We start from the raw sequence: 24,479 nt of genomic DNA on the forward strand, positions 1-24,479 counted from the left end.
CATCTGCTAAGATCTTCAGGGTCAACTGAATGATTTATTGGTTAGAAATTGACAAAAAAAACCCTCATAACCTAAACTATTTGATTCTCACAAGTGTGTTTTGTATCATCAACATATAGAAAACACTGTATAAAGATTTAAAATATCATGTCACATTTGCTCTCTGACCTTTCCTTCAGGGCCAATATATTGATCCTTACAGAGCTATTTTTTTTTACTGTCACTGTTTGTAGGTAATGACATGAGGAAATGTTGGGTCTGTGTTTCCACATGCCCCGTATTCCTCATGAACAACGCAAGACATAACAGAACATCTTCAACCGGTTTTTCACTCGCTAACGAGGGAAGTTTTGGGTCAGAACCAGCTCTTGGAGCTCACGCTCCTCACCTGACTCCAAACCCAAATCCTTCAAAGAGCAGCTGTCCTCGTAGCCTTTTTATTGACATGACAGTTACAGTACACATCACAGCACAAGCACTTCCCTCCATAAACCCCCCCCTTGGTTCTACGACAATGCACTATGTGGGTGTATGTGTAAGCACCTGTATGCATGTGCAAGAACGTGTGTGTATGTGTGTGTGTGTGTGTATATGCATGTGAAAATGTCTGTGTGTGTGTCATGGGTGTGCGTTTGTGTGACCTCCTGCTGACCAAAAGGGCCATAAAAGCAGGAAGCAACATTACAGGAAACAGATCTTTCAGATAGGATGTGTCTGTGATAAAACCTCCCCCAGCACAGAGTGGCTGGAGAGGTGGTCAGAGACAAAGGAATGTCTTGATCCTAATGCTTGAACTAAGACTTTACAAATTTAAGAAACACAATGACAACATTCAACAATTAGACTTAACAGGAAATTATTATTTTGGATCAATGACCTCTTCTTCAAGGTCAGACAACTGAAACTTTCATAAACTGTCTTTTATATTTAAAACTAAGCTTTAAATTATTCTGCCTTCATTTGTATTGGTAACATGCTATCATTTTTTCTGTAAAGCAAATTTACCTGTGGGTATAAATAAAGTAACCTTAACCTTATTTTTGGGAAATGACATCGATTTATGGGGATTCTAAATATTACATCATAGTTTGCATCCAAAAATGTCAATTTTAACCTCTGACCTCTTCCTTCCGTTCAGATTGACCACAAAATGCGTTACAAAAGTGTCAAGAGAAAGTGAATAGCTGTAGTATACTGTATATAATATTAAATAATAAGCATGTCCAGTTATTTACAAATAAATACCTATTATCCACTCCTGTTACCTACTCCTACGCCATGTTTGTGTAATCAAAGTAAACATCTGCTGTGCTAATCTTATCTGATGTTTAAAGCACTACAAACTTATTAAAGTATGGTTAAACAAAGAAACAAAGACAACAAATATATACAAAATACAGTAATAGTCCCTTAAAAGTAAATAGAGCCCAGAGAGTGAGCTACTGTGGTGGAGGTTTGTGCTTCTTCTTGTCAATTTTCAAATGTACCGTTTTACAAAAAGCAGATAAAATAGTAAAACATCTTGCTGTGTTTGATTAAGACTCTGTTCCTGAACAGAAAAAATTGTTTTAGTGGTTAAATGTTAGCTTTGATTAGTTTCTGACTTCATTAAAGTCCAGTGTGCCAGCTCAAGTTTGAACTTAAAAATGTGAATTCAGTTCAGTTAATTTTTGTTTTGACAGATTTCTAAATTATCTATTTATTCATATTTTTTTATTACAGGTAGATTAATAAATTTGCTAAGCAATGTATATGAAACTGCCAAAATGAGATGAAGTGATTGTTATCGTATATATTCTTTATAAATCAGTCATGTTGAAGGCCTCCATATGCCGTCAACACGTACACCTACACAGGTTATTTCACCTCCTGATTAGATGCTTTCTCAGGATCGCGTATGAGTTATGCATATTTTAATTAAGCTTATTTGTTAGATTTGTGTGTCAGTTCTACACATATTAATTTTAAATTACAAAGTATACTGAGCCAGTGTAAAATAAGCACATTTTACTCAATTAAATGTTACTAAAAAGAGATATGTAAAACCACGCAGGGCTCTGTTTGCTTCATTTGTGCATGCCTGGACTCATGCCCTGAAGCATAACGTTTTCTCACTCTAGAGGCACCGCCATGTTCTCGCTATTGAATGTTGTTTCAAATGTTTCTGAATTTAATAAGTAAGCATTTGATTATCATACATTTTAGCTTCTAGTGTGTCTCTTTTCATTTCAGTATGTGTTTTGATAGGAAAAACAGTAGCTTCAGCTGTGTGTTATAATGGTTTACATTTATTTCATGCTAAATCTGTATTTATAGTACAGGTTGTTATTTTAACTTGATGTGGTTCGTACATTTAATGTAATTCATTCTCTCTTCTTAGACTATAACTTGTGTTATATTGTGAATGCTACAGATTCAGTGCCTTATAGATTTACATTTATTCGTGTCTTAACTTGTAGACAGTCTAAGTATTACTTATAATAAATAAAAATCAAACTTTTGTAGATTATTTAGGTTTTCTGAAAGTAAAGGAGTAATGTAAAATTCTTATATCTCACATGTGAATATGCATAAGAATTAAACCATTTTGCTCAGTACAAAATTGTTTATAGTAAATAAAATGTTTTTACAATTTAAGTACAATCAACATGAGTTAATTAAATATTTTTAAACATTTAATAAATAAGTTCCCCAATTCAAGGTTGGGGATGGGCTGGAGCCTATTTCAGCTGTCATGGATTTCTTTCGTGCAGTCAGACATCTTGCTTTCGTAAACTTTGACATTTTGTCAAAGGCCTGCATTTTCAGGCAAAACAGAGACAATGAAAACAAAGTTTGAAAGTCATTATAATTCATTATATATATATATATATATATATATATACCTCGAAGAGCAAGAAGCAAGACTGCTGTCAGTGAAATGTCATCCCTGCACAATTGGTCAGCACTGCCTGTTTTTAGATACAACATGTGTGCTTGTATGAACTGTAGGGGTGCAGCTAAATATTGGTTTCATTATCAATAATTCTTTTTTTCTTGTTTGAATGGTTACTCATTGATTATTGTAATAGTTGATTCAGTTCTGATTAATTCATTTAAACTGAGCACTTATGATTTTGTATGTTGTTTTTTAATTCTTCTTTTCCCCCTTGCTTAAAGTCGTTTGCCGTCTTAGATGCTTAGAAGAAAGAGGTGTTTATGCATTCAGTGGTTCAGAGGCTTTTTGGTGACCTCCTGTATTTTGCAGCGTATAGCAGGTCAGCCAACAACAGAAGTCTAATTAGCCAGATTATCTGAAAACACCTGTTTGGCTCACTGGGTCTCTGCTGCAGTCTGTACATACAGACTGTGTTTACAGTGGTCTTTACTTCCACTACTGTATGCTATGTAGGACACCTGGTATTTGACAGCATATCTGTGAGTTGTTTGCACTGAACAAATATCTTAGTCTAATGCAATCTGCCTTCTGCAAAGTGATAACAGCTATAGAGCCATAGAGAAGCTATAGAGAAGCTCTACATACTGTGGACCAGGGGTGTCCAAACTTTTTTCACCGAGGGCCACATACATAAAAATATAGGAGGGGCTGGGCCACTTACTAGAAATTAGGTATATAACCTTAACTTTAGTGTATTAAAGTTAGAAAAATCACTTAAAAGTGGTCGAATATGTTATATTGTTGAATATAATTAAAAATGACAAAACTGCCTTCATCACAGCTTTCCATAAATGGATCTTTATTGATTTATTCAGAAAAAGCTTTGGTAGCTCATTCTCAGAACAGCAGCCTCAGATTTCATCTTAGACAGAAGATTTACAGATCAGAGAAAAAACAATAAAGGCTTGCCATGTCTTGCGATGAGTTGGGCGACCTCATAGCTGGCTATTGTAGCCTTTTCCTGGACCTTTTGAGCACGAAAAAAATACTGTTGATGACCCCGCAGGAGAGCTACCCTTTGCTTTAATTTCTGCTCTCGCTCAGCACCAGTGTAGGATGCATAGGCCTGATGTTTGGTTTCATAATGACGTCGTACATTATACTCTTTCATAACTGCCACAGTTTCAGTGCAGATCAAACAGACACACTTCCCCTTGAATTCTTTGAAGAATTCACTCTCCCACCGTGTCTGAAATTTTCTGCACTCACTTTCTACCTTTCGCTTCTTTGGTTCTGCCATGTTTAGTAACTTGGGGTAAATTTCTTCTGTGATTGTCCTTTTTGGTGGAGCAACTGCCTTGATCAACAGTAGCTCCCCCTGGTGTTAAAACTAAGAAGTGCAATACACTCAAGCAAAAGTTGAAGTGCGGGCCATATTCAATTCTATTTATAAAATTACTTGCGGGCCAATTAAAAATGGGCCGCGGGCCAACTGCAGCCCGCAGGCCAGAGTTTGGACACCCCTGCTGTAGACTATATATAACCCACTGACCTGGAATTGTAATTTAATCCAGCATGGGCTTTGGATCTGAAACACTTTAATCTGCTCTTCATTAGTATATTTTGATCTCGCTGATAATTACTGACAGAGGTGAGAGGTCACGATCTAAGTGTGGGTTCTGGTTCCCCAAGCTGCCATCTTAATGTGACCTCTCAATTTACCATTACGTTGATAAAGGGTTCTTTCACCAGCGTGAATTGGCTGGGTTAATTTTTTCCTCACAGAACTAAATGGGAAGATTAGCTTAACAAATTACAACTGATGAATGACCCATTATGAAAATCAAGCATCTAGGGCGATGATTACAGGCTACTTTGCCTGCTCATATCCTTGTTATGTGGCCAGTCACTGAGCTGACCTTGTATTATATCTGAGAGCAGCATCGGCTTTAACATAACAGCATTACTTGTGAGGGAATAAAGCTGAATTTTACTCCCTTTCCGTGGAGGTTTGTGCTTCCAAACAATGCTATGTTAACTTGACGGTTTATTTGTAATGTTTTAAACTTTTTAAATAGTCTCACCTTGACAATAAAACAAAGCACTATTTGACACAATTATAAAAAAAACACAGGACCCATTTTACATGTATATCATTTATTCCGAATTTTCTAATAACTAATTAGTAAGTTCCCTGAAAAGGGCCTTTTTTTTACCAATTAAAATGGATTTTTAAAAAAGAACTGCTTAATTCATATTCATGCTAATATTTGTTAATTATTCATTTATTTATGCAAACTCCCACTGGCTTATTATGTGTTTTTTTCCACTCTCATTTTTTGCATGTTAAGTTCATCTTCTGTCTTACCAGCATTTAATTAGAAATAATTAACTGGAGAAAAAAACGCAACCGAACACTGTCTGAATGACATTAACTTTTATTTGCAATTAGAAGCCTTTTTTTGAAAAAAATGTCACAGGAAATTGTTTATAAAATTACAGACCTGTGATGGAAAACATTTCCAAATCCACCAACGGTTGCAATCATTGGCCTCATTAGAGGCGATCAGTGAAATCTGCTGATAAATGTCACATCCGTCCGGCTTAGTACAGTATGTCTAGACTTGTTTCTGAAATCACTCTCCTCCATTAGGATGTTTTCTTTTGGACAGTGGCTTGATCAGAGCAGATAATATGCCTGCAAGAGTCTTGTAACTATGGTGATGAGCCACTCATGAAATAATTTGCCTTTGCAATGTGTTATAAGTAACAGCATACAGATACTTCATTACAGTACTTAAGTAAAATACAGATACCTGAAAATTCTACTTGAGTATTTATCAGACAACTTTTCACTGTTATGCCCTAAATTTTAACGTATATATATCTACTTTCACCACCTTTCAATTTTTTTACAGGCTTGTTTTAACACATCTGAGATGAGTTATTATTTCATGTCAATGAGCAACTTCCAGATCTGAAACTAATTTTAACCTAAATAGATACAACAATTACAAAGACAGTCCTGCTGGTGTATCCATCACTGGTGCTGATCATAAACCATTAAATAGGCTAAATTCTACTACTCCTACAGAAGAGTAGCGAACATTAAGGGAGTAACATTTTTTAAGTGGCAGGTGATTTTAAATGTCATGTTCCCAACAGCTCAACAAACCTCAACAAACACACAAACTGTTTCTGTGCAGTTTGTCACACAGTGTGTCTGTGAGCTAAATGTGCAGCTGCTCTATTTCCCAGGGAGAGGAAAGGATGAGCGATAACTTCAGTCAGAGATGGAGGAATATGCAGAAAATACAGGACAGGAGAGGAAGAAGAGAGTTATATAAAAAGGTAAGGACTGCTCACTGACAATTAATAGATAGGAAATTTAAAGCTAATGGTGGTAACTGTGCTGACCTTTATACTAATGCCCTATGTTGGATCAGTACAGAGCAGCTGTGGTGTTCATGGTCATCATCAAGACTCACCACAGCTGCTTTATAGTAGCTTTACGGGGAGTGCAGAATTATTAGGCAAGTTGTATTTTTGAGGAATAATTTTATTATTGAACAACAACCATGTTCTCAATGAACCCAAAAAACTCATTAATATCAAAGCTGAATGTTTTTGGAAGTAGTTTTTAGTTTGTTTTTAGTTTTAGCTATTTTAGGGGGATATCTGTGTGTGCACGTGACTATTACTGTGCATAATTATTAGGCAACTTAACAAAAAACAAATATATACCCATTTCAATTATTTATTTTTACCAGTGAAACCAATATAACATCTCCACATTCACAAATATACATTTCTGACATTCAAAAACAAAACAAAAACAAACCAGCGACCAATATAGCCACCTTTCTTTGCAAGGACACTCAAAAGCCTGCCATCCATGGATTCTGTCAGTGTTTTGATCTGTTCACCATCAACATTGCGTGCAGCAGCAACCACAGCCTCCCAGACACTGTTCAGAGAGGTGTACTGTTTTCCCTCCTTGTAAATCTCACATTTGATGATGGACCACAGGTTCTCAATGGGGTTCAGATCAGGTGAACAAGGTGGCCATGTCATTAGTTTTTCTTCTTTTATACCCTTTCTTGCCAGCCACGCTGTGGAGTACTTGGACGCGTGTGATGGAGCATTGTCCTGCATGAAAATCATGTTTTTCTTGAAGGATGCAGACTTCTTCCTGTACCACTGCTTGAAGAAGGTGTCTTCCAGAAACTGGCAGTAGGACTGGGAGTTGAGCTTGACTCCATCCTCAACCCGAAAAGGCCCCACAAGCTCATCTTTGATGATACCAGCCCAAACCAGTACTCCACCTCCACCTTGCTGGCGTCTGAGTCGGACTGGAGCTCTCTGCCCTTTACCAATCCAGCCACGGGCCCATCCGTCTGGCCCATCAAGACTCACTCTCATTTCATCAGTCCATAAAACCTTAGAAAAACCAGTCTTGAGATATTTCTTGGCCCAGTCTTGACGTTTCAGCTTGTGTGTCTTGTTCAGTGGTGGTCGTCTTTCAGCCTTTCTTACCTTGGCCATGTCTCTGAGTATTGCACACCTTGTGCTTTTGGGCACTCCAGTGATGTTGCAGCTCTGAAATATGGCCAAACTGGTGGCAAGTGGCATCTTGGCAGCTGCACGCTTGACTTTTCTCAGTTCATGGGCAGTTATTTGGCGCCTTGGTTTTTCCACACGCTTCTTGCGACCCTGTTGACTATTTTGAATGAAACGCTTGATTGATCACGCTTCAGAAGCTTTGCAATTTTGAGACTGCTGCATCCCTCTGCAAGATATCTCACTATTTTTGACTTTTCTGAGCCTGTCAAGTCCTTCTTTTGACCCATTTTGCCAAAGGAAAGGAAGTTGCCTAATAATTATGCACACCTGATATAGGGTGTTGATGCCATTAGACCACACCCCTTCTCATGACAGAGATGCACATCACCTAATATGCTTAATTGGTAGTAGGCTTTCGAGCCTATACAGCTTGGAGTAAGACAACATGCATGAAGAGGATGATGTGGACAAAATACTCATTTGCCTAATAATTCTGCACTCCCTGTATACCGTCTACAGGTTGGAAATGCGATAGTTCATGTAACATCTGCTTATATCATTTTGAATTCAGTTTTGTAAATCCACAAAGAGTAGAGGCACAGCTACAGATGGGACTTCAGAATTGGTTCTTGTAGAGTTCAGTTCTCAGTAGTTCAGTTCCTTCAAATTGTTAATCTGCTTGCTTTTAGATCCCAGATGATCTTTAGAAAGATCATATGTGTGTCTTTAAATGGATTTGCCTCGTATGAGGGATTGTAGCCTATAGGTTTATATTGTTAAATGATAATAATAAGACAATGCTTTCAGGTCATTTTACAAAAAAACATGAAAGTAACGCAATGCGTAGTATAAAGAATGACTTTCTCCTGGGAGTAATTAAATAATTTACGGCATTACTTTTAATAAAAGCTTTATGTGCATATAATTACTTTTTTGAGTAGTGACCCCAACACTGATCACAACAAAGAGTTAAAATATCTCCAACATGCCCAAACATGCTATTAATTTGCACAATGGCAATGTCTTTCATATGCTGCTTAGCATTGTGGTGACTCCAGGTGGTGAGCCAATGAGATCCTAATGAGAATCGATAAGAGAATTGATAAGGAATTGAATTGATAAGTGATATCGATAATGAAATCGGAATTGCAAAATTCTTTTCAATTCCCATCCCTAAGCACAACTCAGAAAATCTACCGAGGCTCACAATAGCACTTATTGTGAGTTACTTCTGAGTGAATCTTTTCACCACACTGCACTGCTACAACCTACCTGCCAAACTGCATTTTAACCCCTGACTATATTCATTTTCCTGTTTGGTTGTGGAGGCAAAGTCAGTCATCTACAGTACAGGCAGCAGCAAATAGATTTTTGTGCTCTACATAATATTGAAGGTGAGAAATTTAGTAGAGTTTAAGTTAAAATAAAGATTGTATTCCTTAAATTAATAAGATTTTATTATAGAATGGAAACAAGTGGAGTTTGTACCAAAAGCGCTTTCTAGAAGTCCCACTTTTTACTTTTATGCTTTGAGTACATTTTAGAGCCTGCGCTTTTTCACTTTTCCTTGAGTAAGGAAGTCAAATTAGTATTTTAAGATAAGATAAGAGATAAGATAAGATAACCTTTATTAGTCCCACACGTGGGAAATTTGTTTTGTCACAGCAGGAAGTGGACAGTGCAAAAGTTATGAGGCAAAAATTAGAATACAATAAGAATAAATACAGTACACAGCTGTACAGAATAGAATAAAATAAAATAAAATACTATATACAGTAGAATAAAATAAAATAAATATACAATAAGATAAAAATAGAATACAAATACAAATACTATATACAACTGAGTAAAAATACAACGATGACAGAAAGAAACACAAGTATCTGTATTTCTTCTTAGGTGAAGAATGTGTGTACTTTTGCCACCTCTGATTATTGGCACAAACACATAGAGAAAGTCCTTTTTTCAAGTGTATTAACTACACCTGCAGTGTCCACAGCAACACTGCCACTTTTGTTAAGAGACATTTAAGCTTTTTTTCTTTTTTTTTGGGTAACTGAATGCTGCTCAGAAATATTGGCAGCCACTGGGTTTGTTTTGCTGGGCTTGTTGTCGAAATGTGCTTGGTCTTTACAGTCTTGTTTTTGTTCACCTAATACACAGAAAACAACACAGCCAGACAATCTCAGATGAAATGCAACCTGCCAATCACTAACCCCCCACTGCCCCGCTTCTGATACTTGCTGAAACCGGTGGACCTGTCTACACAAAGAACCTGCACTGTTTGTCCTCTTGTACCTGTCTGTTAATCTCGCTCTCTCTCTCTCTTGCTCCCAAAATATAAAGCTGTGGTGCCAAAAAAGAGTGCATTGGAGAAACAGTCTAGCAATTAAAAATAATTGACCAAACACATCAAACTAACTTCATAAATGAAGCAAATATTCGGTAACAACTGAATTCAATTTAAATAATTTGCTTCATCAGTGGTAATAAAATGGTGATCAAACTGATTTATTAATAGACCAACTAAGATGAGGGTGCAGTTGTTGTATTTTTGTTAATTATCTATTTTTTAGCTTCACTTCAATGAGTGCTGTTTGTCTCATATAATATATAATGATATGATATATCATTTAGGAGTCACCTGTACAACTGATTCATTGAGGAAAATGTCTAATCTTTTAGCCTATCACATGGCAGCAACTTAGGCATGTAGATGTGATCAAGGCTTACAGAGAACGGTCTGAAAAAGAGAAAATATTCAGTTAGCAGCAGCTCTGTGTGAGAAAATATCATGGTGATGACTTTTTAAAAATCAATTTTTTACATCACAATAAATGTGGCCTCACTGTTTTGACCTAATAGAAAGGCAAAAGTAAGACAAAAAACCCCCCACTTGCTACAAACATGCAGAAGAGCATCTCTGAACACACAACATTTTGAAGCAGGTGGGATACAGCAGCAGAAGACCACAGCATCTGCTGCTCCCAACAGCTTAAAAGAGGAAAGTGAGTCTGCACCTTTAGGATGTGGTTCATCACGGATGTTCAGCAGACGAATCTGAAGCAACTGTGTGATGCTATCATATCAATGTAGACCAAAATATCTAAGGCTTATTTCCAGCACCTTGTTGAATCTGTGCCATGAACAGTTAAAGTAATTCTGAAGGCAAAAAGAGGCCCAACATAGTAGAAGAAAGTTGTACTTAATAATGTGACACATCAACGTATACCAGAAATACTGTAGGTATTCATACTTACCTTAAAGTGATACTTAAATAATCTTTTAAACATCCTTCTGGGGACTGAAGGTGCTGAACCAACAATCTCACATCACTTGGTATCTACTCCTGTCTCCTGCAGATGTCAATGCAGAAAACAGTAACATAAAATTCTCAGTCAGTCCTGAAGCATTTTCGACTTGTCCGTTATCTATGCTGTCACAGATGAAAACACACACACACACACACACACACACACACACACACACACACACACACACACACACACACACACACACACACACACACACACACACACACACGAAAAGTGTGATATGATAAAAAGTGTGAGGTGCTTATGCTGGAACATTTAGTGTAACCACACTACATGAGTTAGATGAGCAAACATGTCTATGAGTTTGAAAAGCACCACTTCAGTGTAACATCTCTGAACCTGGGTAATATACGCTGTCCATTTCTTGTTCTCTATATACTTAAAGTATATAAAAGTATTTGTACACCTGCACTACTTTTGTTTTCCATATTCTGTACTTTTGAACCTGCTTATTTTGACCATGTGCCACTTTAATGTAATTATGATTTTCAGTCTTCATCTGAAAAGTGATCATGTACCTGATCAAACCCGTGTTTATCTGTATCATGCTTTCTTACATTGTCTCCTCTGTATTGTTTTCCTTCCTCCGGTTTGAGCATATTAACTCATTCACTGCCAGCCATTGGCAGTGAATGAGTTAAACCCATTGACTCATACACTGCAATTGACGGCTATAGACGTCAATGGCAGTGAATGAGTTAACAAGGAACAAATCACTCGGATTTAGCCTCCCATAGTTTATTATGAATGTCTGGCTGTTAGTGCCTTCTGTGGTTTCGTCTGCTATATGAGCATCCCTCCTCAGGGTATCTGTTCTGTAAAACTGTGCTGTCAGGGGAGGACCTGGATTGATGTTGTCAGGAAGTCACCAGGCTTTCATGTTAATTCATCAGCTGGCAACGGTAGAGACCATGTGGTTTAGTGACTGTGGGTGTGAAGATTGTGTTGATGTACTGTACTGTACCACCAGTTATTATCATTGTTAAATACCTATGGACGCTGTTGACACACAGTAAAAAAAAAAAAAATTCCTGGAATTGAAATATTTTCTTTGGAATAATTTTTCCATTCTCAAATGATTGGCATTGCAAACTGTAATGTTATAAGAGGAATTAGTAAAAAGAGTGGAGGCAATAGTCATTTGCCTTTTCTGACAGCAGCAGTACACTTATTCCTTAACTTTCTAAAGGCGAGCCTGTGCCAAGGGTCTTTTGGTGTGTTTAACCAGAGCCGTTGCTTTGTTTCCGAAGCTCAGCAGTGATCTGGGGAGTAAAGCTACAGTTTGTTCTTGTGTTTCTGTGAGTGCATATCTAAATCAGAGTTTTAAACATAAGTATAATAACTTAAGGCTAGTTCAGTGAACATGTCAGAAGTTGGAGTTGAGTAGGAGGTCAAGTAAAAAGTTTTTCCTGACCCAATTAGTTTTGCTGTGCTTCACATTTCTAATACAAACTACTGGGCAATGATCGCTAACACTTAGGTCAAAAATACCAGAGGCAAAATATTTCTCTGGTCGTTCTGATAATATTGAATCATTTGTTTTGACTTGGATGGTCCTTTAGATTTGAGCGAATGAGATGAGAATAAAAAAAATGTTTTGGTGAGGTGAGCTTGTCTAAATTGAGAATAATCGCCTCCTGATCAGCTAATGGCGTAATTATCTTGCACTAGTATTTTGGGCCTTAATAAGGGGCAGAAGGGGGCTTGTAGACACTGATTACTATAGCCATATTACTGCGTCTAAATCAAATTTCAGAAAATAAATTAAAACTATTAAGGTACTGAGGCTGAAGTCAGAGAAGACTGTACACAAACACAAAAAGAAAAAAAAGGGTAAATGCACTTTGCTTTCTCTAGAAGCGCTTAAAGCATATATAGACTCAACCGCGGTGTTGCATCATGCTGAGTGCAGGCGTATTCTCGCCACTCTTCTTAAAATACACACGCTGTCAGGAGTGAACTACATTTGAACTTAATTAGCATTAAAACCTGCAATTAGATAAGGTGCTGCCACTACAGAGTAAACTAATTTACAGGCGGGTACACAACTGAACGAGCAGCAACAGTCATTTGGATTCAAACGCAGTAACAGCAGTATTGACCACCTGGCTGTAGGACTGGACGAGCAGGAAGCCAGAGATTACTAGTAGTAATTTAGAGTGGAAATACTGTGCAATACCAGTAAAAGTCCCTGCAGCTTTCCCTGCAGCTTTCATGCTTATTCTCATTCTTATTCAGTATCATTCTTATTCAGTATCATTAATTTGTTCAGTTTTTGATTTATTATTCACATGTAGTTAAAATCGATAAACAGAAGGAGCCTGACAGGTGGGAGCCAAATATGACTTTACCAGTTCTTAATGTAGAAAATGTAAACGTTCAGGTAAATTTGATGCCTAACTTTACATGCATGCATTGCATGACTAAAAATAGCTTTTAGTTAAAGCTTTTTTTTTTTCCGCCTTCACCATTTGTTTTATGAATAATGAATGAATTAAAAATGATTGTGTTACACTGAGAATCCAGTTCCAGGATCCCGATATAAATATGCATGCTGGCTCGCTGTCACAGACATCGTTAAAGAAATTTGTCACACCTGTGCTTTACCTACTGTGACAACTTTAAAGTCTGCAGTGAGAACTGTTTATTGGCTCAGTGTGTACAGTACCGTGCAAAAATCTCGAGCCACCTCTTATTTCTTTACATTTTGCGTCCAAGTAGCCAGACTTTCTTACAATTTCTATAACTTTTTGAACGTCTTTCAAAGTTTTTCTTTGGACACTGGCTGCTTTTACATTACTCTACCATGACTATTTTCAGAGGAATGTTTTGTTTTGGTGGTTAAATCATTCAACAGTAAGCTAAGGCTCATTCAAGCATAAAAACTTGTTGTGTCCTTAAGAAATATAAGGAAACTGGACAATGAGACAAGTGGAACAGTGTCTGAAAGTTTTCTATTTCCTGTTTCGTTTGAGATATATTTGGGCCTGCAGCTGATCCATCTGCTGTTCACTGAAGCCTTATAAGAAATAGTCTCAGTGGAAGTGAAGCTTCTTAAGGAAGGGAAATGGGGAGTTATGCCAAAATACACAATAACGAGACTGAAAAACAGTGGCAACAGGTCTTGTGGAGTGATGAATCAAAATATCAAATTTCTGGTAAGTCCTTTCTATAACCACAGAGGAGGTCAGGAGAGAGGTACAAGAGTGTTTGTCTACAGCCACCTGTAAAACACATTCCCAGCACAGCAAAAGCATACGTGGATAGAAAAACAAACAATGTAACACTATCAGTCATGGACTGACCTCAGACCGCAGACCTCAACATTAATGAAACAGTGTGGGATCATCTCAACAGAGAACAAAAGGCAGCCAACATCTAAAGAAGAGCTTTGAATGTCCTTCAGTAAGCCTGGAGAACTATTCCTAAAGAAGAAAGCTTGCAGAATAAACGAAAACATTGACTTTCAATTTCATTCGAATTGCACAAACTCAGTTTTTTACCTTATAGACTGCATTTCCATATATGTTTGCACATGTGTCGATAAATCAGTGCACCTGTTTCTAATTTTCCTGGTTAAATACAAAGAAATGGGGGGCGGATGATGCCAGAATTACTGTGCACTACACACATCCGAGCTGTAAATAGTAATATCTTACTAAAGAGAGCAGTAAAATGATGCCAGGAACAGTAACCATATCCAAAGCAAAGATAACTCACATTGCTACACACATATGCTTAAGAGGCCAACAGTTTTTTTTTGTGTGTCAGAAACACAAGGTACAATCTTTACATTACATCAAAATAAGCTGCTGTAGTGACGTCAGCCACAGTGACTTCGATAAACCCTTCGAGCGTGCTTGTTATATTTGTTACTGTCAGTCTTGCAGACATTATGTTTTGCTTTTCCAAACAACATAAGGCTGGTTATAAATATCTCTGGCAGACAATGGCATTTTAAATGTTAGTGCCTGTTACTCATCAAACTACTCGGCATGGACACGGTTATTAAAATGTACAGACTTCCGAAGAACTTCCTTAAAACTTGCAGCAAATGATCTGGTAAATTTTTCATTTATAGAGTCAAAATGCAACAATTATTCTAGTTTGGTAAGCAGCACTGATTGCTTTGTATTTCACGGCACAGTGGCTTCAAATGTGGAGGATGCCTTTGCACAGTACTTTTCTTTTACGTCAGTTTAGGAACTGCATAAAATGCTCCCAGATATTCATATCCCTTTCTGGTTCTGGTCCTCAGTTAAAAAGAGTCTTACATATATATGAAATGCATCCTCGTATGAGCTAGGACAAATTTCTGAAGTGCTTTACGAAGATTCGAGCCTTGATCGTCTTTTGGGCAGGCAAAGAAATAATTGAGCCTTTTGGGCGGAGGAATGCTTCTTTCTCCAGGCCCCTGAAAGTTGAACACTAGCCAATGTCTGAGAGCATTTATCATAGAGAAACCCTCTCCGAGTCACACTCAGTCACTCTGGGATTTTTGAGTCGAATCCTTCAATACATATTAGCTTACTCAGAATGAAATATGACATGCATCTATTGGACAGGAAGAAAAAGTGGTGTGATTGGGCACAGCGTGTCTCTTCTCGTTCACCACGAAGCTAGGCTATTCACAGTGGTTATAATGACAGCCCAAACAGGCAGCCTTGTCTGGGAATAAAGATAAGGCAGACCAAGTGCGTGTGCATGTGGGTGTTTGGGTACAAGGTGGGGTTGCATGGGAACAGACAGGAAGGCGACGAGGCAAGACAGATGGACAGTTGTGAGGGAAAGACACAGATGGAGGGAAAGAGAAGAGAGAGCGAGAGAGGGAGAGAGACTGCATAATAGCACAGAAACTGCTATGATTGCTCACTGCAGCATAATTTAAAGTATTGCTACCCACACAGCTTATCTATTGCCCTTTCTCTTTCATTAAACTTTTCTATCATTTTCTCTCTGCTCGTCTCATTTCATAACCGACGGAATCAAATTTATTCTCAGAACACTTGCAAGGCAAGTGTCACATAATACACGCGGTAAAAGTGGCATCCAAAAAGGTCAAAATTACAGACCAATAAACAGAACAAATAGCGCTAATAAAAAGCACAATGCAAATCAGCCATTAAAACGGAAACAGGAAGCCACGCTTGCAGCTGCGCGCCACATTGAGCGGGGAGTGAAGCTGCGAGGTGAGCGAGGACGCTGCACGCTTAAAGATGCTGCAAGTGGAAAAGTCCACGTCATGCACGTGGGAGCCTTTTTTCGAGTTGTTGTGGTTGAGGGAGGAAATTGTGGAATGTGTATGAATGTTAAAGTAAACCAGATAATAGCCACACTCCCAGACAGAGGTGGAGATGGGAATGAAGGCTTTTTCACATTCAGATTGCAGTAGTTTGACATCAGTGTTAACACTCATTCCCTTCTTCCCAGCTTTAATACCGAGGTTAGCTAACTAGCTGCCGCTTTTATATAAACAGCGACTCGGGGGACTACATGAATGCGAGAGGTGTCGCTTGTAGTGTTGAACTCATCGTACCCGCTCGCTAAGCTCTGTGGGACTTTATTAAATCTTTCGGCTCCATGTTTTGCTGCTTTGGCCTCACACCTTACTGTTTCAGGTCACTCTTACTGTTTGTATGCCTGTTCTGTTGGGAGGTTCCTCTGGCAACAGTTTCGGTGAAAAAGAATGATAGAAAAAAAAAGGTGTCATGGCTGTGCAAGCACTCTAATTCTCAACCTAGACAAAAAGTACTGGAAGCCTTTACAAAATCATAACAAAACCAGATGGGAAAAAATTAGTGTAGTTTCTAGATTCTGATTTCAAATCTGCAAAAATTGTGCTGATATGGATTGATGTAGGTAAACACTGTGAATATACAACCATTACAGTTGCTCTGAGGTATTAAAGGTAAAAAGTATTTTTAATGAAATATATTTTATGTAGTGGAAAAGGTAGTTATATATTCTTTTGTTTTAATAGCTCCATAGTGTAGTGTTTACACATTTATGTGATAAGTGAAAGATCCCGGTTTGACCGTGAATCCGTTAGGGGGTTTATCCGGTTTACTTCCCCGCTGCGGCGAGCCCTTCGTCAATAAGGAAGCAGCCGGAAGTAGCTGTACATTTACATCTAAACCCTGGAATGCCAAATATATCATATTTGATGCAATAATATTCATATTATAAACCTCATTATCATTGTGAAACTTTACCCCCTTATATGTACATATATTTTTAAGACAAACAAAATGTGAGCATTCAATAACACAAAAATGCTGAATGTAGCAAAAATGATACAAGTCAAAACTCATCTATGCAATGAATACTTTTAATTTATTTAATTTCTTTGTTAAAAATTTGTCGTAATAGTCAGAGTCAATTATTTCATGGCTCAGGGTTTACAGGGTTAAACACTGGGTGAGGATTCACCTGCACAATTGTTACCTTAACCTGAGAGAAAACTCAGCAGTCGTCTGTATAACCTTGTAGTCCAAATGCAAACATCTGTTCATTTTTTCTGTCGTCTGACTATACATATTATTAAACATGTGCAATAAGAATGCGAAAAGAGTTATCACCAGCTCCTCCACTATCCCTGCTTTGTATTCTGTAACCAAAATGTCTTTACTGGCTGCCACTTCATCCTTCAGTGGGCAGAGTGGTGGTGGAAACTCCTGCTGGTCTCTGGCGGAGAGAAGATGTGCAAGGCCTAGTGGTGTCTGGCCGGGGCTAGAGGCCGGGTCCGGACCTATAGGTGGATATTATAATTCATTCAGCTTTGCACACTGGCTGGGGATAAGCTCACCTCAAGGTCAGGAATCTGTGAGTGGAATACTCATTGGGAAGTCTGGGCTTTATTTTCACATGTCTGCAGAGCCTTCTCTACTTCCTCACAAATGAGGAGAGCTCCTACTATGTGTTGGAACACTGGCAATCAAAACTCTGGTAACAGAAACCCTATTGCTGCTTTAGGAGGGCTGTGTGTATGTTTTTCTATACTGAAAACATGGAAAATTGCCAAAATTGCCCACAATAACTCGACCCACTGAGCAGAGATACTTATCGCAAGTGACGTTTGACAGCGCTTTTACCACTTATGCACACAAACACATTGTTAGTCAAAAGAAATGCACATTTTAATGCATATTTCATGTTATTACAAGAATATGCTTCTTGCATGTTTGTTCAGGAAAAAAAAGTGCAAGTGTGGGAGTCCTGTGTATATCCAGAACCTTTCAGCACATAATGCACATACTGTAAACCCACCACCAAATGTGTGGAAAAAGTAAAATACCATATAAATCTTCCATGACACACACACAGACACACACACACATGCATGCATGCATGCGCACAAATGAAAGGAGATCCCAAGAGCTCTGACAAGTGTGCTTATAGCCGGAGGTAAAGCAGAAACAAAACAGAAACAGACTGCTCTCTAGACATCCATGACAATAACAAATTGATAGAGTTTACCGCTCATATTTTATTTATATTATTTGATAGGGTTTTAGGCGATCTACATGGCAGAGAAATTCTGGAGAGAATACAGAACATCTCGGATGGTTGGATGAAAGCAGGCATTCCCCTTCAAGGCTTGTTGGATGCATGTTTTCATCTGTCACATTTAGGTGTGGATAGGAGACGCTTGTTTGTGTCCTCTTGCGAGCTGCAGTGCTGAAAAACACACAAACATTGAGACGCTATAAATCAGTCGGTTTACTTAAAAAAACAACAACTTGTGTATAACAGTTATGCGCTTTCTAGTAAGCAAATGTGTCTGCTTTATTTGTATTTTGCTGACTTAATTACAGAAAAAGGGTATTCTTATGTTAATGCTTCATGGGAGCAAAGAACAGCAGACCTTGAGGGGGGGACGTCTTTGTCACCGAGAAGGCTGCCGATGATTCAGACCTCTGGCTCCAGTGAAATTAACACTTCGGACAGCCGCCCTCTCGCTCACACAATTATTATCCTTTGCAAAGCCATACTGGCTGTATAATAGCAAATTTAGAGTCATGTGCTGCGCTGCTTTAGTGCCCACACCTCCCCACGTGTAATGCATACGGTATGTGTGAATAAAGCAATTTTCCGTACTCCACATGAGCGCTGCATTTCTGGTTGCTTAATCATTTTGCGGTGGGTATTCTTTGGTTTTAGGGAATCAAATCTTGATTACTAGCAGGGCTATCATGCAACTGTGTGCGTGCAAGTGTCTCGATGTGTGTGTGTTTTTTTTAATGCGAGCGAGCCCACCTGCTGCTGGTATAGTTACCTATTTTGTTTAAGGAAGTAATTTGGTTTTAATCCACCGCTTTAATTTTGTACCCCACTGATTATAATTCCCCTCCCACAGTTTTACTCCGGAGAGACGACTGATGTGTAGAAAGCCCGAGCGAGGAGAGTTTGTGTCAAACACACTCTGTTTCATTACTTCAATTAGAAAGTTTGCACGGCAACTGTGAAAAATAATGCTGCTTTTTGAGTCCAGGTATGTATGTACTTTGAAAAGTCAAATTTGGTGAATGGATGTGTTGCAGTAAGGTTTTTCTAGATGACTTGTGTTTATATTTATGACATTATTTTTTTGAGTCTATAAGGTAGACTAAGAGAAGAAAAGGTAAGAAAAAAGTAGAATAATGACGATAAAAGAAGCGCAGAGCAGCACATTCACATACACTCTTCTCAGAAAAACATGTGCATGTATGTGAATTCTGATGGTTAATAGACCATGGATTCTGAGATTAGTTTAAAGGACTCAGAAAGGCAATAAAAATATAAAGCTGGGTAGCTCCTTTTCTGCTTTTGATAGGTAGAATAAAGAAGCAGTGAGGTTTTTTCTTCTTCTTTTCTGAGTGTTCATAATGTATGCATTTGGCCTTATGGGCTGTAAATTCTCTCCTTGATCTCTTTTCACCTTTTCCTCAGTGTGGATGTTGTCTTTGAGTTTTGCTTCCTTTGTGTTTGTGTAAATCATTTTCTTTCAAGGGTTTAAAGCGACAGAGGAGGCAACAGCATCCATATTTCCTTGTATTATAATTCTGTCTCTTTCCATTTTGTCTGCACACATAATGTAATGTCTGTCTCTCTATGTGTCTTTTGCTCTTTCTCTCCCTTTTTTCCTCCATTAAAGTCTTTTTTCTGTCCTAATCTGAATTGAAAATCTAAAGAGGGTGTCACATTTTGCACGTATTGTAAAGCCCTCTCAAACTTGCGATTCTTTTGGGCCACACAACTAAAATTGGATTGTGTTGAAATAGCCTTAAGTGCAAAAAACCAGATTTTGCATTGCATGGGTTTGATCTCATTCTAAAAGGTGGCAACACCGACATGACAGTTTTACAAAGCACTTTATTTAAGCTTGCAGAGAATGGAAAACTAAACACAAAAGAGAGCCAGTCTGTGGCATAGGGGACGTAGGCCTAAATGAAATATCAATGGTAGGGCCAGTGCGCAACAAAAGATCCAGTTTTGTTGCAGTTTTTCCCAATTGCTAAAATATATTTCTTAAGGCTTTCCAGTCTTGTCTAAAAACTTACATCACTCAGTTTTCATTCACAAAACCCCTGAGTCTCCTGGCAAAACCTCACAGATGCATCAAAGCAGTTTTATCTGTGCCCAAAACGACACGTTTTCAGATTACACACACAGCTCGTCAAAAATATTAACACTACCACACAACATCAGCGTGCTGAAAACACGGTGTTCAGGACATGTTACTGAAGTCTTTCCAACCTCACGAGGCCGTCTTGTAATTCAGCAAAAATGACAAAAGCATAAAGAGCCGCCACGCCTTCCCTCCATTCTCCATTATATTTACAAAGTGATCGGTATTCAGAAAAGATTCAAGACTGTGGTGGCAACAGGGGCTCTGCTGAGACTGGGTTGTTCACTTTGTCTTCCTGCTCTCGTTCACATAAGGAATAGAAACAGAAAATTGCTTTATATGTATTACAGGAGCGCGCAAAAGTCATGAAATACACCTAACCTATTTACGTTTTGCAAGAAAATTAAGCCATGAATGTAAATACAGTATAAAAGGTAAACAGTTTGTACAGTTCTAATTAGCTTAAAAGTCAATGTTTGGTATGACCACCTTTATTCTTCAACACAGCCTGAACTCTCTTAGGAAATGGTTTTTGTTACTTCTATAAGTAGTTTAAGGACATTTAAATCTCCCGCACTGCTACAGTAATGATGATGTGTGGGCTCTGGGGAAGCCAATCCATGACTGGTTGTATCCCACTGTTTGTTTTTCTATCAATGAGTTTTGTCACAGTTCTTAAGCAGACTCAGGCGCAGACTAGGGATCCTTGCAGAAAAGACAGTGTGTTTATTTACAGTGACAACACCAAGTGATTATTTATACAATGTGGTAGAGGGGGTCCAGGGCTCCAGGGTCTGTGGGGGGTAAAGGAAGGGATCAAACACACTCCACTCTCCTCAGATGGCTCTCACGCTGCCACACATTCGCTCGCAGGATTTCAGGTAGGCAGGGACGGGTCCAGGAAAGTTCTACGCACAGAAGCTTCAGTTAGAAACAGACTCAAAGACAACAACTCACAGATTCTAGTTTTCAGATTACAGAGTGACTGACGCAGATTGCTCAGCAATCCAGTGATCAGTGGTGAAGCGCTGCTGTCTTATGTAGGGCTCAGGATTATTGGAGATCAGCAGCAGGTGTGGGTCAGGGGCGGGAGCCCATAATGAGCACCGCCCCGGCAGAGGAGAGAGAAAGAGAGCAGAAAACAAAACAAAACAAAACATGGGGACCATGACAATTTTACTGTATTGGCAGTGTGTTTGGCTTCATTTTACAACATGACAACGATCCCAATCAGTTTTTTTCCAGATGATATTACACAGTTGATCAAAATCTGATGGGACTTTTCTGCCACTGGCTGAAATGCACCCTGGAACCATTTTATAGATAGCTGTAGACACTGTTGTACATTTATCAATCCAAAATACCTGTTGCCTCTGATTTTCAGTCAGGTTCTCTTTAAGGAGATTGCTTTCAGAAGACACACTCCACATCATGCAGAGATATGTAGAGTTTTTTTGTGTGTTATATTGGCAAATGTTTTTAGAGATTCAGAGTGTTTTTGCAACATGCTGCTAGTAACAGTGCCTAACGATGCGATTTAAAACTGGTTCTTTGCTAAGTTGTCTGTTATGTCTAAACTCTTTCTTAACTCATCATTGATTTATGTGTGTTTATTATACTTGAATAACCACCAACAAAAAAACAACAACTCAGTCCTCTGAAAATGTTCAGATACAAGGACTAGACTGAAAACGAGTGAAAAAGCAACATTTAAAAAAAAAAAAAGCATCTATAACTATAAATCAAGTAAAAATTATGCGGCGTGGGAATGACAGTCACACGTAAAAAAATGTCTCATCCTATACAGTTCCTTAGTTTCATGTCTCATGAGTTGTCATCCCATGTTGAAAAATATGGTCCATCAACAGGATCATTTCTGTTCCTGATGTTGCTCTTTCTCATTTTCCTCCTCTGCCTGTCACATTGTTTCTGTCTTTTGTTGTCACCCTTCAGCACACTCTTGCCAGCTGTGCACTCTGAACTGGCTAATACTTTATCAGCTTTATCACATTATTAGCATCAAGTGTGAACGATTTTGAGACGCTGGGATTAAGAAGTTACACCTGTGCTGGAGTTATGTTTAACTCCTGCCTCCCGTGGTTACCACTGCGAATCACAAGTGAATCACTGTGCAAAATGAGTTTTAGTAAGTGAGAACGTGTTAAGAAAGGTTAAATGAGATCTGCAGATTGGGTCTAACAAGTTGAAAACCATTTAAGGTTTTGCCAAAAGAGTGGCTGATTCAATGAATTAGTTTAGAGCACTGAGATTTTGGTTCAGGGAAGGAGATTTAGTGTTTTAGCATTTCAAAAAAACAACAACTTATCTGCCAGGGTTACAGTAACAATTTGATCAACATCTTACTCACAAGTTGACAACATAATAAAAAAGGCAGTGCATGGTAGCATTTTCACTATCATCTGTTGCAAAAGCAAACAAACTATAAGCATCAGCAAAAGGCATTAAAACTTCACAGGTTAAAAAAGACTTCTCTGCAAACAGAAAAAAGAAAAATACAGAACCACAAGCTTTTTTCTGCTTCTTAGAAATGACACCACTGGTCTATAAACACAGCGAACTAAAGACACAGCTTTCTTCTAAGGAGCTTAGAAAGAAAAGCAAGCCGCCACCTAATCACATGAGCCAAGGTGTGAAAACGGGTGTAGGTCACAATCAGCCATGTTTTCAGGTGAGCTCATTGGGAAACTTTTGTCCCTCTCGGGGGAGGGGTTATGGTTTTTATTCCTTGTTAATTGTTATTTTCATCTGCCAAATATATTTTTTATTACAATTCAGGCATAAAAAACTATTTGCTTTATTTATCTGGAAAGGTGCTATATAAATAAAATTTACTTACTTTACTTACTTACTAAACACAATTACATACAGCGTGGATAACAACATCATCTGTATTATCTACTCTTTCTTCTTTCACTTGCTCCCTTTTGGCAACTCCACAGTGGATAATCTGCCTTCATCTCATTCTATCTTTGGTACCTCACACGTCCTCCTTCACTGCATCCATGAACCCTCTCTGTGGTCTTCCTCTTTCCCCCCTGCCTGGCAGCTCCATGTTCAACATCCTTTGACAAAAATATATCCACTATCCACATGCCCAAACCCTCTCAGCCTTGCCTCTCTAACTTTGTCTCTAAACTGCTTGAACTGAGCTGTCCCTCTGATATACTCATTTGTAAATCATTATTTGCATTATATTGTAACCATGTTATAATTCTGCATTTTAAATAATTATATCTCTATTACATTTTTGCTTACAGTTAAATACTAGTGTTATTTTACATCAATTAACCAATCAACAAACATGATCACAGTGACAATGTATATTTTATATTACAGTGTAAACATCTTTTAGTCATACTTGCAGTGTCGGCATAGCATCCAAAATAAGATCCCAGTGTCAGATATATTCTGACTTTCCTCATAAAACAAATTAACATACTGATAAAGAGAAACACACCGATAAAGGTTTCACATAGACAAACCACAAACAGGCGAAGCAATAACAAAACAGCCAAAGCTACTTATTAATAGGACACAAGTGAGCAGATTTGCATGATACTTATAATTAGTTTTAGTGATAAAATCTCACCAGTAACTAAGCGGTCTTGTCTGTCATAACAATGATAACAAGATAATTAATTACCAATAACACCTATTTTTTGCTTGTAAAGAAACTACGGGAGCTTGGATGTGTCAGCCTGGTACAAGTAGCTCTTGATGAGTGGATTTGTGAAAACTGTTCACATCCATCACCCACTTCTAATTCCAAGTCAAATATGTCAGTAATTTATTCTATTTGGTGAAAAGAGCTACAGTATGTCAACATGTCAACAAACCTTTGCCAGGATGACTGCAAAGCCGTCATTGCTGGCTGCTATATTGTTGTGGCAAAATCATTTTTAGGAGCAATTTCGAGTTTGTGATGACTATTGAAGAGCGTAGCATAATGTAGTGTTTCCATCCTGGTTCCACAGTCCACAGGAATTATTTCAGAAGTGCAGCATCTTGAAGCAGTCAACAACATTTCCAATGTTGTTTTGACATGTTTGTGAGATGCAAGCCGGCCCTGCATAAA

At 38.2% G+C, this 24,479-nt stretch overlaps 1 long non-coding RNA gene across 1 annotated transcript; it reads left to right on the forward strand.

Annotated features, from left to right (window-relative positions):
* Positions 1–753: 753 nt before the first annotated feature.
* On the forward strand, positions 754–11,758 carry LOC146678827 (uncharacterized). The gene is made up of 3 exons (XR_014912473.1): positions 754–889; positions 6,137–6,229; positions 9,605–11,758. It is a non-coding gene; the product is annotated as an uncharacterized LOC146678827 (long non-coding RNA).
* The last annotated feature ends 12,721 nt before the right edge of the window (positions 11,759–24,479 follow it).

Source organism: Rhamphochromis longiceps, linkage group LG1, assembly GCF_057381845.1.
Source record: "Rhamphochromis longiceps isolate RC_006_pf linkage group LG1, R_longiceps_female_GT1.1, whole genome shotgun sequence".
NCBI lineage: Eukaryota > Metazoa > Chordata > Actinopteri > Cichliformes > Cichlidae > Rhamphochromis > Rhamphochromis longiceps.